The sequence below is a fragment of the Cupressus sempervirens genome, chromosome 5 (assembly GCF_028749045.1).
Source record: "Cupressus sempervirens isolate cs-2001-9-10 chromosome 5, ASM2874904v1, whole genome shotgun sequence".
NCBI lineage: Eukaryota > Viridiplantae > Streptophyta > Pinopsida > Cupressales > Cupressaceae > Cupressus > Cupressus sempervirens.
The window spans coordinates 114,805,746-114,820,740 of NC_143122.1; positions in this window are offsets into that span (position 1 = coordinate 114,805,746).

A 14,995-nucleotide genomic window follows, 5' to 3' on the forward strand; every position below is an offset into this window, starting at 1 on the left:
TTGTGCATGAGTTATATATATGGTATTTATTTTCAAAAAAAAAAAGTGTTACTAAACTTAGTGAAATTCTAGGTTAATTCTTTGGAACCCTTGGCGGGGCATTACATTTGATATCAGAGCCTGTGTTTCTACATTGGGAACTCTGGGTATTTTGGAACAACTAGAACTTTGAACTATTAAGTGTAACTTTCCAAACTTGATCTAGGTGAATTTAAACAGGACTCAAACTGTTACTTGAATATTTTTCATACTGCAACACTTAGTTTCAAAACTAGAAATTTTACTTAAACCTAAACATAGAACTGAACTTAGTACCTTGTACTGTTGTAGGATGGTATCTAGGACTAGGTCTTCTGTTAGAGGTCGTGGTCGTGGCAGAGCTATCAGTGTCCATGAGTCTTCCCATGAGGGATCAGCTTATGTAGAGAGAAACGAAGAGCACTCTAGTAGGCAGTAGGAAGAGAGCTGTAGAGAGGACCAAGCTGAGTCTGAGGAGGTTGGTTTGAGGTAGATGATATAGACTATTCTAAAATGTCTACCTCCTGTTCAAGAATAGCCTAAAGTGCATCAGACAGAACAAGAGCATAGACCCAGATCTAAAAGTCCTCAGAAGGAACATCAGAGGTCCATTGTGTCCACTCAGATGAAGGATCTTTCAAGATCCAAGGTTAAGCCTTTCAATGGGCAAGGTTCTAGTTATGTGGTCGAGCAATTGCTTATTTCCCTCGATAGGATTTTTGCCATGCAGGAGTTCGACATCAATGTTAAGGCAAGATTTGCGATCACTAATTTAGAGAATTTTGGGGCCACTTGGTGGACGATTGAGGAGAAGAAGTTGGGAATTGTTATGAGAAATGTTACATGGGAGTTATTCCTAAAAAGTTTTCGTGAACGATTCCTACCAGAGGAATGGAAACAACAAAGGGCTGATGAATTTCGTAATCTTAGACAGTGCACTTTGTCAGTGACCGAGTATGAGCGTAAGTTTTATGAGCTTATGCCTTTTTCAGGGTTTAGTGAAAATTTCACTCAGTTGACACAACATTTTATTAGGGGTTTGAATAACCATATTATTGGGGGAGTTATGGTATTTGAGCCAAAAAACCTCAAGGATGCGGTGTATCGAGCTATCCTTGTTGAGCAAAGTGTCAACCTTGGTCAAGGTGGTTTTGTAGGAGCGCCAGTGACATCAGGATCTAAAAGCAACTACAATTCAGGTGGTAACAAGAAGTTTTATTTCTTTAAGGGGAAACAATATCAGCAGCAGTCTCAATAGACACAGCAACAGAAGGGATCGAATTCTCAAGCTCAAGGCGATGGCAAAGGTGCTAACACCAAGAACAACTGCAATGCTCAATGCAATAAACAGAATTAGTCCAATCAGCCAGCTCAGAGTAGCTAGTCTTTTGTCAGCAAGAACAGTTGCTAGCAATCAAATGTACCACCTATGGGAAGAGGTTTTGGCAGAAATATGGAATGCTTTTCATGTGGTCAGGTTGGACATTATGCAGCTCAGTGTCCTCAGCGAGCACCTCATTTTTCAGGACCTAGACCTACCGTTTCAGAGCTTATAGTTGGTGATGCAGGTAGAGCTCATAGAGTTTTTGCAGCAGTTGATCAGCGTCAGGTAGATCATTAGGGAACAGTGGTTGAGACCACAGGTTCTATTAGAGGTATATCTCTTTCAGTATTGTTTGATTCAGGAGCTACAGATTCATTTATTTCACCATATATAGTTTCTAAGTGTAAGCTGGATGCGGTGAGCAAGATCGTGGTTGGCAAGTGGAACTAGCCTCAAGCATTAAGGTCTCCATAGATTCTATAGTTCATAAGTGTGGGCTTAGCTTAGGAAGCTTTGATACTGCAGTGGATCTTTGAATCATACCCCTTGGTTCCTATGATGTGGTTTTAGGCATGGACTAGCTTGGATCTCATAGAGCTAGTATAGATTGCAGGAAGAAGATTATTATGTGCCAAGATGACCAAGGGAATGATGTGCAGATAGTTGGGATACCGAGGCCTATATCTCTGCGGATGATTTCTGCTATGCAATTGAAGTGAAGTTTTTGGAAGGAATGTCAGATATTTGCTATTATGGTAAATGATCTTGATGAAAAAGATCCCATGAGGGAGACTTTAGATTACTTGATTTTGCAGGAGTATGCAGATTTTTTTCCAAGTGAGATTCCAGGCATGCCTCCAAAGAGGGACATTGACTTTAGTATTGATCTGATTCTTGGAGCAGAGCTTATCTCTAAATCTCCTTATCGCATGATGACACGGGAATTGGGTGAGCTACATCTTCAACTAGAGGAACTTCTGGCCAAAGGGAGCATTCAACCTAGTGTATCACCATGGGGAGCTCTAGTACTCTTTGTGAAGAAGAAAGACGGTTCTTTGCGCCTTTGTATTGACTATAGATAGTTGAATAAGGTGACTATTAAGAAGATGTATCCTTTTCCTAGGATTGATGACTTATTTGATCAAATCAAGGGAGCTACAGTATTCTCCAAGATTGATCTTAAGTCAGGATACCACCAGCTTCGCATTAACGAAGCAGATATTCACAAGACTGCTTGTCGAACTCGTTACGGGCATTATGAGTTCATAGTGGTACCTTTTGGATTGACTAATGCTCCATCAATTTTTATAAGTTTGATGAATGGTGTGTTCCGATCTTATTTGGAAAGGTTTTTACTCGTGTTTCTTGATGACATATTGATATATTCTAAGACTCAAAAGGAGCATGAGGAACACCTGTGGTTGGTTTTGCAATGTTTAAGGGACAATCAGCTTTATGCCAATGCAGCTAAGTGTGAATTCTTCAAAATGGAGATTCAGTATTTAGGGAATTTTATTTCAGGTGATGGCATTTCAATGGATCCTGCAAAGATTCAGGTGATAATAGATTGGCCAACACCGACTAATGTGTCAGAGATTTGTAGTTTCATGGGGTTAGCTGGTTATTATCGTAGATTTGTCTAGAACTTCTCTCAGATAGCACATCCTATCACTTCTCTTCAAAAGAAAGGAAAGAAGTTCGTATGGACAGAGAATTGTGAGGAAGCTTTCTAGAAGCTCAAGGAGATTTTGACCAGTGCACCGATTCTAGCTATACCTGATCTAGAAGGTGATTTCATGGTATGTACAGATGCTTCTCTTGAAGGGATTGGGGCAGTGTTGATGCAGAATGGACAGGTGATTGTGTATGAATCACGCAAGCTCAAGGATCATGAGTTAAATTATCCTACACATGATCTTGAGTTAGCTGTAGTAGTTCATGCTTTGACAAGGTGGAGATATTTCTTGTTGGGGCATAGATTTTAGATACATAGCAATCATAGTAGTCTTTAGTACATTTTTACTCATCCTAATTTGAATGCTCGCCAGAGGCGATGGATGGAGTTTCTATGCAAATATGATTTTGAGGTTAAGTACATTCAGGGTAAGGAGAATGTGGTGGCAGATGCTTTGAGTCACAGGAGACATGTGTGATCATCGATGACTCTTAGTGTAGATTTGAGGAGTCAGATTCTTCAGGCACTTCCTACAGATTCATGGTATCAAGAAGTGTGTAGAGAGATTGATTCAGGAAGATCTTTGGAAGTTAAATTTGCAAGTTATGTTCAAGAATCAGATGGTCTTTTAAGACATTTGGGGAGGATTTATGTGCCATTTTTAGATGAGCTTCACACCTTGATTCTGGTAGAAGCCCATAGTACACCTTACTCAAAACATCCAGGTGTCAAGAAGATGCATGCTGATTTGAGACATTTGTTCTTTTGGTCTAGGATGAAGTGAGATATTGCTAATTTTGTGGCTAGATGCCTTGAGTGTCAGAGAGTTAAGGCAGAACATCAGCACCCGACTAGACTTTTTCAGCCTAATCTTATTCCTTCTTGGAAGTGGGATATCATCTCCATAGATTTCATAGTAGGATACCCTATGACAGTTCGACGTCATGATGCTATCATGGTCACCGTTGATCGGTTGACTAAGGTGGTGCATTTTTCGCTGATTAGGTCTTCCTACATAGCATCTTCTGTAGCTAATGTCTTTATGCATAATATTGTGAGATTACATGGTATTCCTAGAAAGATCATTTTTGACAGGGATCCTGTATTCACATCCACATTCTAGACATCGATGCAGCATGAGCTTGGAGTGCAGTTAAACTTCAGTTTGGCACATCATCTAGAGACTAATGGTTAGACAGAGAGGGTGAATCAGGTTTTGGAGGATATGTTATGGATGTATGTGATGGATAGGCAGACACATTGGGAGGATTACCTCTACTTAGTGGAGTTTGCTTACAACAACGGATATCATAGTTCTATTGGTATGGCACTATTTCAGGCATTATATGGGCATCCTTGTCGTACACCATTGAGTTGGGATAGTCTTGACGATTGCATCTTGTTGGGACCTGAGATGCTTTGTGATATGGAGCAACAGGTAGTGCGTATCCGTGAGCATTTGACTACGGCACAGGATAGGCAGAAGAAGTATGCCGATGCTCATAAGATTGATAAGCAGTTTTCTATGGGTGATAAGGTTTTCTTGAGAGTGCGACCATGAAAGAGTCCGATCTGATATGGAAAGGGTTCTAAGCTAGCACCTCGCTTTGTGGGACCGTTCAAGATTTTGGAGAGGATTGGCCCAATTGCTTACCACCTTGCTCTACCGCCCAGCCTAGCTCGCATTCATGATGTTTTCCATGTTTCAGTGCTTCGGCAGTATATTCCTGATATTGTACATGTTCTTGATTGGAATGTGTTGTAGGTACAGGATGGGTAGTTGGCTTTGGAGCCAGTTCGTATTGTGGAGCAGCGGAGGTTGACCCTCAGGGGTCGAACCATCGAGCAGGTAACGGTCCAATGGGACCCTACTGATGATTCTTCAGCTAATTGGGAGGATGCAGCTAGATTGAGGGAGTTATATCCCTACTTGTTTCTATGTTGTTACCACATTTTGTTTGCCCCGCCAAATTTCAAAATTTGAATGTTACCCCGCCCAACGGTCACCTCCCCGATTACTAATATTTTAATACCCACGAAGATATCAAATTACCTAAGTTTCAAACCTTATGATATTTTATGCCTCGCCAGTTCTCCGCCGTCAGATCAAGATAAGATCAACGACTGTTGCCATATCACCATGATGAAGATGTGCAATCTTTACGATAGTGACGTAGTGACAGGGTGCCACGTGTTCGGTGCGTCCAGCTTGCAGGGAAGAGGATGGCGCGGGTTGGAAATGTTCTGCGATGCCGTAGGTGCTATGTCGCTATCACGCGTTGGCCAAGAAATTCCCATGGCCACATAGCACCCGTTGAAAAAGGTGTGCCGACAATGGTGAGTCAACATGTTCGACGGTAAGGTTTGGCAGGCCGAAAAAGATAACGGTGAGGTTTTAGACAAGTGGTTGGGTTACGTCAGGTACTTCATCTGCCTAGTTGGCTCCGGTGTCACGGTGGCGAATCAGAGGGAGCCACGTGCGTCAGATATTCAGTTCAACTAGCACAGTCAAGAGGCGAGTCTTTACAATCGTCAAATCTGCAGAGATCTACGGCTGGTGCTATCTCGCCATTAGAAACCGCTCGAGAGATAACATGGCGACGTACCGACAGGGCACCATGTGTCCTGGTGGGACCGTATTTCATCCTGCTAGTGCAGTAGGGATTAAATGACCGACGAACCAATAGGGAAGTGCCACATGTACCATGAGCCCAGAGAATTATGAGGGAGGAAGGTTGTAGGAAGGTGGGTCTTCGTGACCATTAGATCAGAGAGGATCAACGACTATCACCATATCACCATGGTGAAGATGTGCAATCTTTACCATAGCGACATAGCAACAGGTCGCCACGCGTCAGTGGGGCTAGGAGTCGCCAAGGTGCGGTTACTGAGGTATAGCCAGGTGTTAGTTGGATATGACAGTAGTTGTAGAGGTGGTGCCAAATATGATGGGCTTGGGGTAAGGACAGCATGGAGTATGATGAGTCTTCATGATCATCGGATCTAGGTTGATTGATGCTCGTCGCCACCTCGCTATGGGTAAGTCACTCGAGGTTTATGTTGGTGACACAGCGCCTTGTTGACACGTGTCTCGCTGGTCCAGTTAGAAAGGATGGTCGGTGGCTGGCGGTTAATGTAATCGTCACAGTTAATATATCTACAAGGGTGGTGCGGTTAGTCCGTTGACGAAGGGTCAACCACGAAGACTTCCCCCAGGTGGCCAAATGAAGAAAGGTAATTAGCCCGCATGACCGAGCTGGCTCGTATAGCCTATTTGACTTGCTTCAAACCTGTTGATTCATGAACTAGGAAGCCAAGATGATCAAGGTTATCTTGCGATCTGATCTTCACGATCAATTCTGACTTACCTAAAATGAATGCAAGGAATAGGGAAACACTCCACCGTCTCAGTCGATCCATCTACTGCGTCAGGATCATTCATTGGCACCGCTTCTGTCTACTCGAAGCTTTCCTTCAGTCAAATATCTAATTTTGTACTTTAGAACCATACTCGAGTGTGATCTTTGATCAGATATTTTGGGGTTTAATGGCAGTAGTTGAAGCAGTTAATAGAGAATCATTTCCCTCAGTTATGCCTGAACTATAAAGGCAATTTTGTAATCTTTTCCAAGGGTCGACTCTTTCTGATTTCTCTGATATTGCTCTGCAACTCTCAGTGTAACATTCCCTGTGCCTTTGAATCGAATGATTCTCTGTTTTATTTCCTTTAGCCATTGATGTGTATGTGCATCCCTTTCACCTCTCATTGGTGTATTGTTGAGATCTATAACCTACATACTGTATCTCTTTCTTGCCTACTGGATAATATATAAGTGAGATTCCTCTTTCCTTGTGTTATTCAGTTGTGCTTCTCGATCTGCATGAGGTTATTAGATCAAAACAAGCCTGTATGTATATATCCTTAGTTTCATTCTAGTTCAGTAGTGCATATGTGGGCAAAAATGGGTCTGAACACTCTATTTTGGTGCATCACCTCCGTAGTTTAGGTAGGGTAGAGTTGTTTTCTGTATCTCCTTCTTCCCCTTTTCCTTTTGAGAGTAGTTAGGTGCGCCCTGATAGTAAGAGGAAGCTGGTCTTCTCTGGAGACTCAACCTCATAGTTCAAGTCCCACAGCTTGGAGGTTGTTTCCATGTTTCACTAGGCTATCCTTGTGCATAGGCCTTAGACAAGGGTGCAAACCTAAGTGAAAACAGTTTTTGGCACGCCCGGTGGGACAAGTTATTTTGAAGTTTTAAAGTCTACTAGTGTCAAAGAAGGAAGAATTTCATAGATTAATGCTGAAGAGGTAGTGATGGCTTTAGTATTCGAGCCTTCAAGAGGTTGGTCCTTCAAAGTACTTGGCGACTCTAAACATCAACAAACCTGGTTCTAGGCCAAAGTTGCAGTGATTTATGCCCAAAGCTGAAACAAGGGCATCTTCTAGAGGTAAATTTCAATATCAAGAGCTTTCCCTTTCAAATCCTAGAAGAAGGAGGACTAGAATTTCATTATCACCAGTTAGGGGTGAAGAAATAGTTAATATACCTATAAGGTCCACCTCTACTCCTCCTACTGCTCGAACTCAGCTTAGATTTCCATCAACGCTCATCAATAGAACACTTGTTTACATTGCATAGCCAAGAGTTCATGCTTTTGCCATCTTTAATGGTGGAAGTCCTCTATTGTTAGCCCAAAGACATGATATACCAGTATCCGCACTAAAAAGCATACTTGATTTTACTAGTGAGACTTCTACCTCCCCTTTAGAGCATATCCAAGAAGTAGCAAATGTCTGTAATATTCATGGTATTACAAAGGATGATGTTGCTGTCAGACTTCTAGCCTCATCTTTAAAAGGAAAAGCATTATAGTGGTATAGAGGCTTAGCTCATGGTTCTATAACTAATTGGGAGGAACTAGGAGTAGGATTATGCAAACATTTTGAGGATAAGAGTGACCATTTGTCACTATTAGAGCAACTAACTACAATAAAAAGAGCCCCCCATGAGTCTATGACTGATTTTAATTATAGATTCCAAAAGACATGGGATAGAATACCTACTACAGTGAAACCTACCCCTGGTAATGCCTTCTTACATTACCTTAGAGCTTTTAATAGTGATATTGCCACTACAATCCAAACTATGGGAGGGGATACCTAGCCTAATGGTTATGAGATAGCCATAAAAGCTGAGAACATCCTAATACAAGGAGGAAAATTGGCTCCAAGGGCCCCTATGCCTTTCGTTCTTGATGTTCCTAATCACCAACCAGTAATGGCCCCTCTTCCTACAACTTCTACATCACAAACACTTACTCCAGTCCCTCGAGCTTCTACATCCTCAAATGGGATAGATGAGCTCAAAGAAATGCTCCAAGGTCTAGTGCTGAATACAGATAAAAGAGAGAAGACCCTAGATAAAAAATTGCAAGAGCGGGGAAGGGAGTTAAAGGAACAGGGGAAGAGATTAGAGGATAGTCTCTCTATGATACAAAAGATGAGTAACAAGGTGGTGGCCTTAGAAAGGCAGCAAGCTCAAAGTGGCAAGCCTCCCCAACTACAATATCAAGCTCCAAGTGGTGGTAGGCTTCCTAATCAGTGGAATAGCTCCTTTGATTAGGGTAGGCAAAATAGTCATGCTTCTACTTCAAGCTCAAATCAGAATAGAGCTATAGTCCCTCAAAATAGCTTGGCCCAAGATCAAGATTTCTGCCCTTCTTGCAACTATTCTTATACCTATTGCATGTGCCAGAAGGCAGAATCTTATATGGCCCTAACTGTCCAAGAACCTGCAGCAAAGCAATAATATGAGGAGGATCATCCCAAGGAGGCATCATATATTCAAGGACGTGATGATTTCTCTTTCATGAATCATCAGGATGGGGAGCATTGTAATGTAAACCACGATTCTATTGCTCATAACACAAGAAGCAGGAAGAGAGCTATGGAATATGCTGCCCCCCTTTCTCCTAAGCAGGGCTATACTTCGAGTGCTATACCTCATATACAATCAAAAAATGAACAAGCAAGTACTTCACAATAGCAAGACCAAGATCCAAGAAAGAAAGATGCGGGTGGTCCTTATGTTGCCCCACCTCAACCTCTTATAAGTGCAGCTCCCAAAGTTTCTACCAAAGTTCCTAATGCACCTTTCAGTGTGGTAGAGCAAATGAAGGAAACCAATGTGAATATCTCTATGCGGGATGCTGTTGCTACCATACCAATGCAGAAGAGGATGTTCTAGCAAGAATTAGAGAAGATTGAACTCAAGGATCAGCTATCTATCATGGAGAATGCCACAAGTCTAGTACAACCAACAGGGGATGTGGAGACAAATAAAAGGGTTAGACCTCCCCCATTCTATGTTTCCCTGATTATAGGAGGCAAATTAGTCCACAGTTGCATGATAGATTTAGGAGCTAGTAGCTCAGTAATGCCTAGGTGTGTTGCTGATGCTTTAGGGATGAAATATGAGCCCATTGTTAGGGATGTGTTACAACTAGATGGTAGTATTGTCAAAACCATAGGTATCCTTAGGAATGTAGAGATGGCCCTACATGCATGCTCGGGTTGCACTGTGATTCAAGATATATCTGTTGCTGAAGTCAAGCCCTATTTTGCCATCTATCTTTCAAGAGACTTCACTACTCAGATTGGTGGATTCATATCTGCTGATTGGTCATATATGTCATTTAAGACCAGATATGGAGCCAATGCCTCAATTAGAGCAGAACCTCAAGCCCTTCATCACACTGAATCTTACACTCCCAACTTCATCAATATGAATTTCCCTATTCTAGAGATGGATGAAAATGACATAGTAAATGAGCCTGTCACTTCCATAGCAGGGATTCCTGATTTCTTCTTGGATGAGTGCGAAAATGCATATTAGTTTGCGCCTATGTTGAAAATTCTTGAGACAGGCCTTAGTACATATTGCATAATAGAGAAAGAGGCTCAAGCTCTTGATCTTGTTGGGACTAATGATGATATAAATGGAATATGGAGTATGTAATTTGATGGCTCAAGGAATAGAAATGGATCAAGGGCCAGTGTTATGTTTGTCTCTCCTACTCAAATAAGATACTACTTTTCCTTCAGGCTCCAATTCAGTTGCACCAATAATGTGGCCGAGTATGAATCCTTGACTCAAGGTCTCTTACTTGCCCAAAAGAGGGGAATCCAAGCCTTGAAAGTATATGGAGATAGTGAGTTGGTAGTCAATCAGGTGAGAGGCCAGAGTATCACCAAAAATAGCCTGCTCAAGTATTACAAACACAGAGTTTGGGATTTGCTTGAGGGTTTCAATGCATTTAATATTCAGAGCATTCCTAGGAAAGAAAATAAACATGCTGATAGACTTGCAGCGGTGGGTGCAGCTTATGATGTACTAGGGAATCTTGAGGAGAAGAAGCAACAAATTAGGGTGATAGTAAGGCCTGCCATCCCTGACAACAACACTCATTGGCAAGTGTTTGACTCCGATGAGCAAATTGTGAGTTTCTTGCAGAATGAGGCAGAATTCTCAGATAGAAACCAGTTAAGGCTACAAAATCAGTATGGTGATCAGATCATTCACCTTAGTTCTAATAAGTTTCCCACTTTGGAGAGTGTTTTTAATCCTGATGATCAAACAAGAGGCAAAGGAATAAATCTAGCTGCAGAAAAGGATGATTATGCCCCAGTTACAATTGCTGATGGGAAATCTCTGAATATGGGGAAGGTATGTTCTGAAACTAAGCAAGAAAACTTCATTCATTTATGTCAAGAATTTAATGATGTATTTTCTTGGACATATGATGACTTAAAAGGTTTTGATCCTAGTTTGTTTCAGCATACCATAGATCTAGTTGATAAGGCCAAACCAGTAAGGCAAAAATAAAGGCCAGTGAATCCTAAGATTGAGCCCCTAATGACAAAAGAATTATCCAAGTTGATAGAGGCCAATATAATATTTCCTGTCAAACACTCATCATGGGTAGCTAACCTTGTCCCTGTAAGGAAGAAGAATGGGGAAATTAGATTGTGTGTGGACTTTAGGGATCTTAATCAGGCTTCTCTTAAAGACCACCATCCTCTCCCTTCCATGGAGAAAATTCTATCCAAGGTCAGTGGGTCAAAGAGATTCTCTTTTCTTGATGGATTCTCTGGTTACAACCAAGTGCTGGTTAAAGAATCTAATAGACACAAAACAACATTTACTACTAAATGGGGCACCTATGCTTATTACAAGATGCCATTTGGACTAAAAAATGCAGGTGCCACATTTTAGAAGGCAATGGAGATGGCCTTCAAAACATTAATTGATAAGTTTGTCTTAGTATACCATGATGATATAACTGTATATTCAAAAGATGTAGAAGATCATTTTGATCATCTAAGGTAGGTATTTCTAAGATGTAGAGAGTTTGGGGTTTCTCTCAACCCAGCCAAGTGTGTCTTTGCTACAAGCCAAGGAAAATTATTGGGACACATTGTATCTGAGGATGGTTTGACCATTGATCCAGAAAGAACAAAGGCAATACTTGCCCTTCCTCTCCCTAAACACAAGAAGGGGCTGCAAAGCTTCCTTGGTAGAATAAACTTTGTGAGGAGGTTTATCCCTAATCTTGCTACCATGGCGAAACCTCTTACATCAATGCTTAAGAAATACATGGTTTTCTCATGGACCAAGGAGGGGAAGGAGAGTTTTGAAGAGATCAAGATAGCCATAGCCTCAGCCCCTACTCTCATGAACCCAAATTTTGAGAAAGATTTCATCCTCTACGCTTTAGGTGGTGAGTCGAGTATCTCTGCTATCTTGACTCAGAAAAATGGCAAGGATGAGGAGCAGCCCATAGCTTTCTTTAGTGAAGGGCTCAAAGAATATGAAGATAAGTATAGCTTTGTTGAGAAACAAGCCCTTGCAGTCATTAGAGCCTTGAAGAAATTCAAGCACCTCTTATCCCACAATAGGATCCATTTGTTGGTGCCCCATGCCAGTGTAAAAGATTTTCTGTTAAGCAAGGATATCAGTGAAAAGAGAGCTGGATGGATCACTAGGGTAATGGAATATGATGTTGATATTCAAATTACCAAGCTAGTAAGAGGGAGAGGATTGTGCAAGGAAATGTTATTAGGTCAAGATTCTGATGAAGAGGCTGCTATGGTATTAATAGAGCAGCAGGAGGAAGGAAATGTTAATGGCCCAAAGAGCTAGATAAATAATATGAAGAGCTTCTTATCAGGGGATGGATACCCTCAGGGATTGGATAGAGCTAAAAGGAGACAATATAGACTGCAATCCATTCCCTACATTGTGATTGATAGTATCTTATTTAGGAGGGATTTTAATGGGACCCTGTTGAGATGCATTGAAGAGGATCAAGCTGAGAGGATGATTAAGGAACTTCATGATGGCCCTGATGGTGGCCATTTCTCTACAAGAACAACTGCTATGAAGATCATGAGGGCTGGTTATTATTGGCCATCTCTGTTCCATGATTGTTATAGGTATGTGAGAAAATGTGAGAAATGTGCTTTCTTTTCAAGCAAACAAAGGCTTGCAACTCTCCCCCTTCATCCTATTCAGGTGGATCAGCCCTTTACCTACTGGGGGTTGGATTTTATAGGCCCTATTAATCATCCATATAGTATAGGTCATAAATGGATTTTGGCTGCTACTAATTATTTCACTAGATGGACAAAGGTAGTTTCCTTGAAGGATGCCACAGAACCATCAGTGGTTGAGTTCCTTGATGGGATTGTATCTAGGTTTGGTGCTCCTTCTACTATCATCTCAGATAATGCTAAATCTTTTGTTGGAACCCAGATTTGTGCATGGGCAATGAATCACAATATCTACCTAAGCACATCGTCAAATTATTATCCCCAGGGCAATGGTTTGGCTAAGTCTTCCAACAAGAATCTGATCAGAATCATGAAGAGGACAATAGAAGAAAATCAAAGGGTTTGGCATAAGAAATTAAGAACTGCTCTGTGGGCTGATAGGATAATGCCCAAGAGATCTATTGGGAATTCACCTTTTGTGCTAGTATATGGTAGGGAGGCTAGACTCCCAATTTCACTAGAATTCCCTTCCTTGGAGTTGGCTCATCAGCTGGAATTGATTGAAGATAGTGCCATGTCAGTAAGAATGGAAGAGTTGATGGAGCTAGCAGAAAAAAGGGATAAAGCTATGAAGACCCTGGAGTTGCATCAGCAGCAGATGAAAAGGAGTTTTGATAAGAATGCAAGGGCCAGAACCTTCAGAGAAGGAGATTTAGTCCTCAAGTGGGACTCAGACAGAGTGAAACCAGGAAGACAATCTAAGTTTGATGCATTGTGGAGTGGCCCTTACCTAATTGCCAGTTGCAAATAGGCTAATGCATTCCAACTGAGCAGACCCAATGGTGAAGTCCTGCCCATCCCAGTCAATGAGATTTATCTTAAATCTTGCTTCTGAGGAAGATTGTGAATCCATGTACATAGTTAGCCTAGTTCCTTTTTTGTTATTCCCTGCCTTTCAAGAAGTGTGCGTGCACAGGGTTCTCCTTCTGAGTTGTCAGCTTTCAAAGTATTGACGGTCTTAGGTTGCAGAGGAAGTTTTGTTTTGCTTCAGTTACAAAGGAAAATCTAGGGTTTTTAATGTTTTGATTTCCTTGCATAGGGGTTAGGGTTTTGCAGTTCTTAGATTTGTACCTTTCAGACCGATTTTTGACTCCATAGCCCAATGGATTGTTTATGGGCACTGGTCTTATGCATCGAGCAGGCTCATGCCCCCTGTGAGTCGCCAGAATGTTACCACATTTTGTTTGCCCCGCCAAATTTCAAAATTTGAATGTTACCCCACCCAATGATCACCTCCCCGATTACTAATATCTTAATACCAATGAAGATATCAAATTACCTAAGTTCCGAACCTTATGATATTTTACGCCTCGCCAGTTCTCCGTTGTCAGATCAAGAGAAGATCAATGACTGTCACCATATCGCCATGATGAAGATGTGTGATCTTTACCATAGCGACATAGCAACAGGGCGCCATGTGTCCGATGGGTCCAGCTTGCAGGGTAGGTGATGGCGCGGGTCAAAAAATGTTCTGCGGCACCGTAGGTGCTATGTCGCCATCATGCGTTGGCTGAGAAATTCCCATGGTGACATAGCGCCCATCGAAAAAGGTGTGCCGATGACGGTGAGTCAACATTTTCGGCGGCAAGGTTTGGCGAGCCGGAGAAGATAACGATGAGGTTTCAGGCAAGCGGTTGGGTTACATCAGGTACTTCATCTGCCTAGTTGGCAGAGTCTGGTGTCACGGTGGTGAATCAGAGGGAACCACGTGCGTCAAATCTTCAGTTTAGCCAGCACAATCAAGAGGCGAGTCTTTACGATCATCAGATCTGCAAAGATCTACGGCTGGCACTATCTCGCCATTAGAAACTGCTCGAGAGATAACATGGCGATGTAGCGATAGGGCACCACATGTCTTGGTGGGACCGTATTTCATCCTGCCAATGTTGTAGGGATTAAATGAATGACGAACCAACAGGGAAGTGCCACATGTACCACAGGCCCAGTGAATTACGAGGGAGGAAGGCTACAGGAAGGTGGGCCTTCGTGATCGTTAGATCAGAGAGGATCAACGACTGTCGCCATATCGCCATGGTGAAGATGTACGATCTTTACCATAGTGACGTAGCAACAGGTCGCCACGTATTAGTGGGGCCAGGTCTCGCCAAGGTGCAGTTACTAAGGTATTGCCAGGTGTCGGTTGGATACGATAGTAGTTGTAGAGGTGGCACCAAATATGATGGGCCCGGGGTAAGGACAGCATGGAGTATGATGAGTCTTCATGATCATCGGATCTAGGTCGATCGATGGTTGTCGCCACCTCGCTATGGGTAAGATGCTCAAGGTTTATGTTGGAGACACAGTGCCTTGTTGACACGTGTCTTGCTGGTCTGGTCAGAAAGGACGGCCGGTGGCTGGCAATTAATGT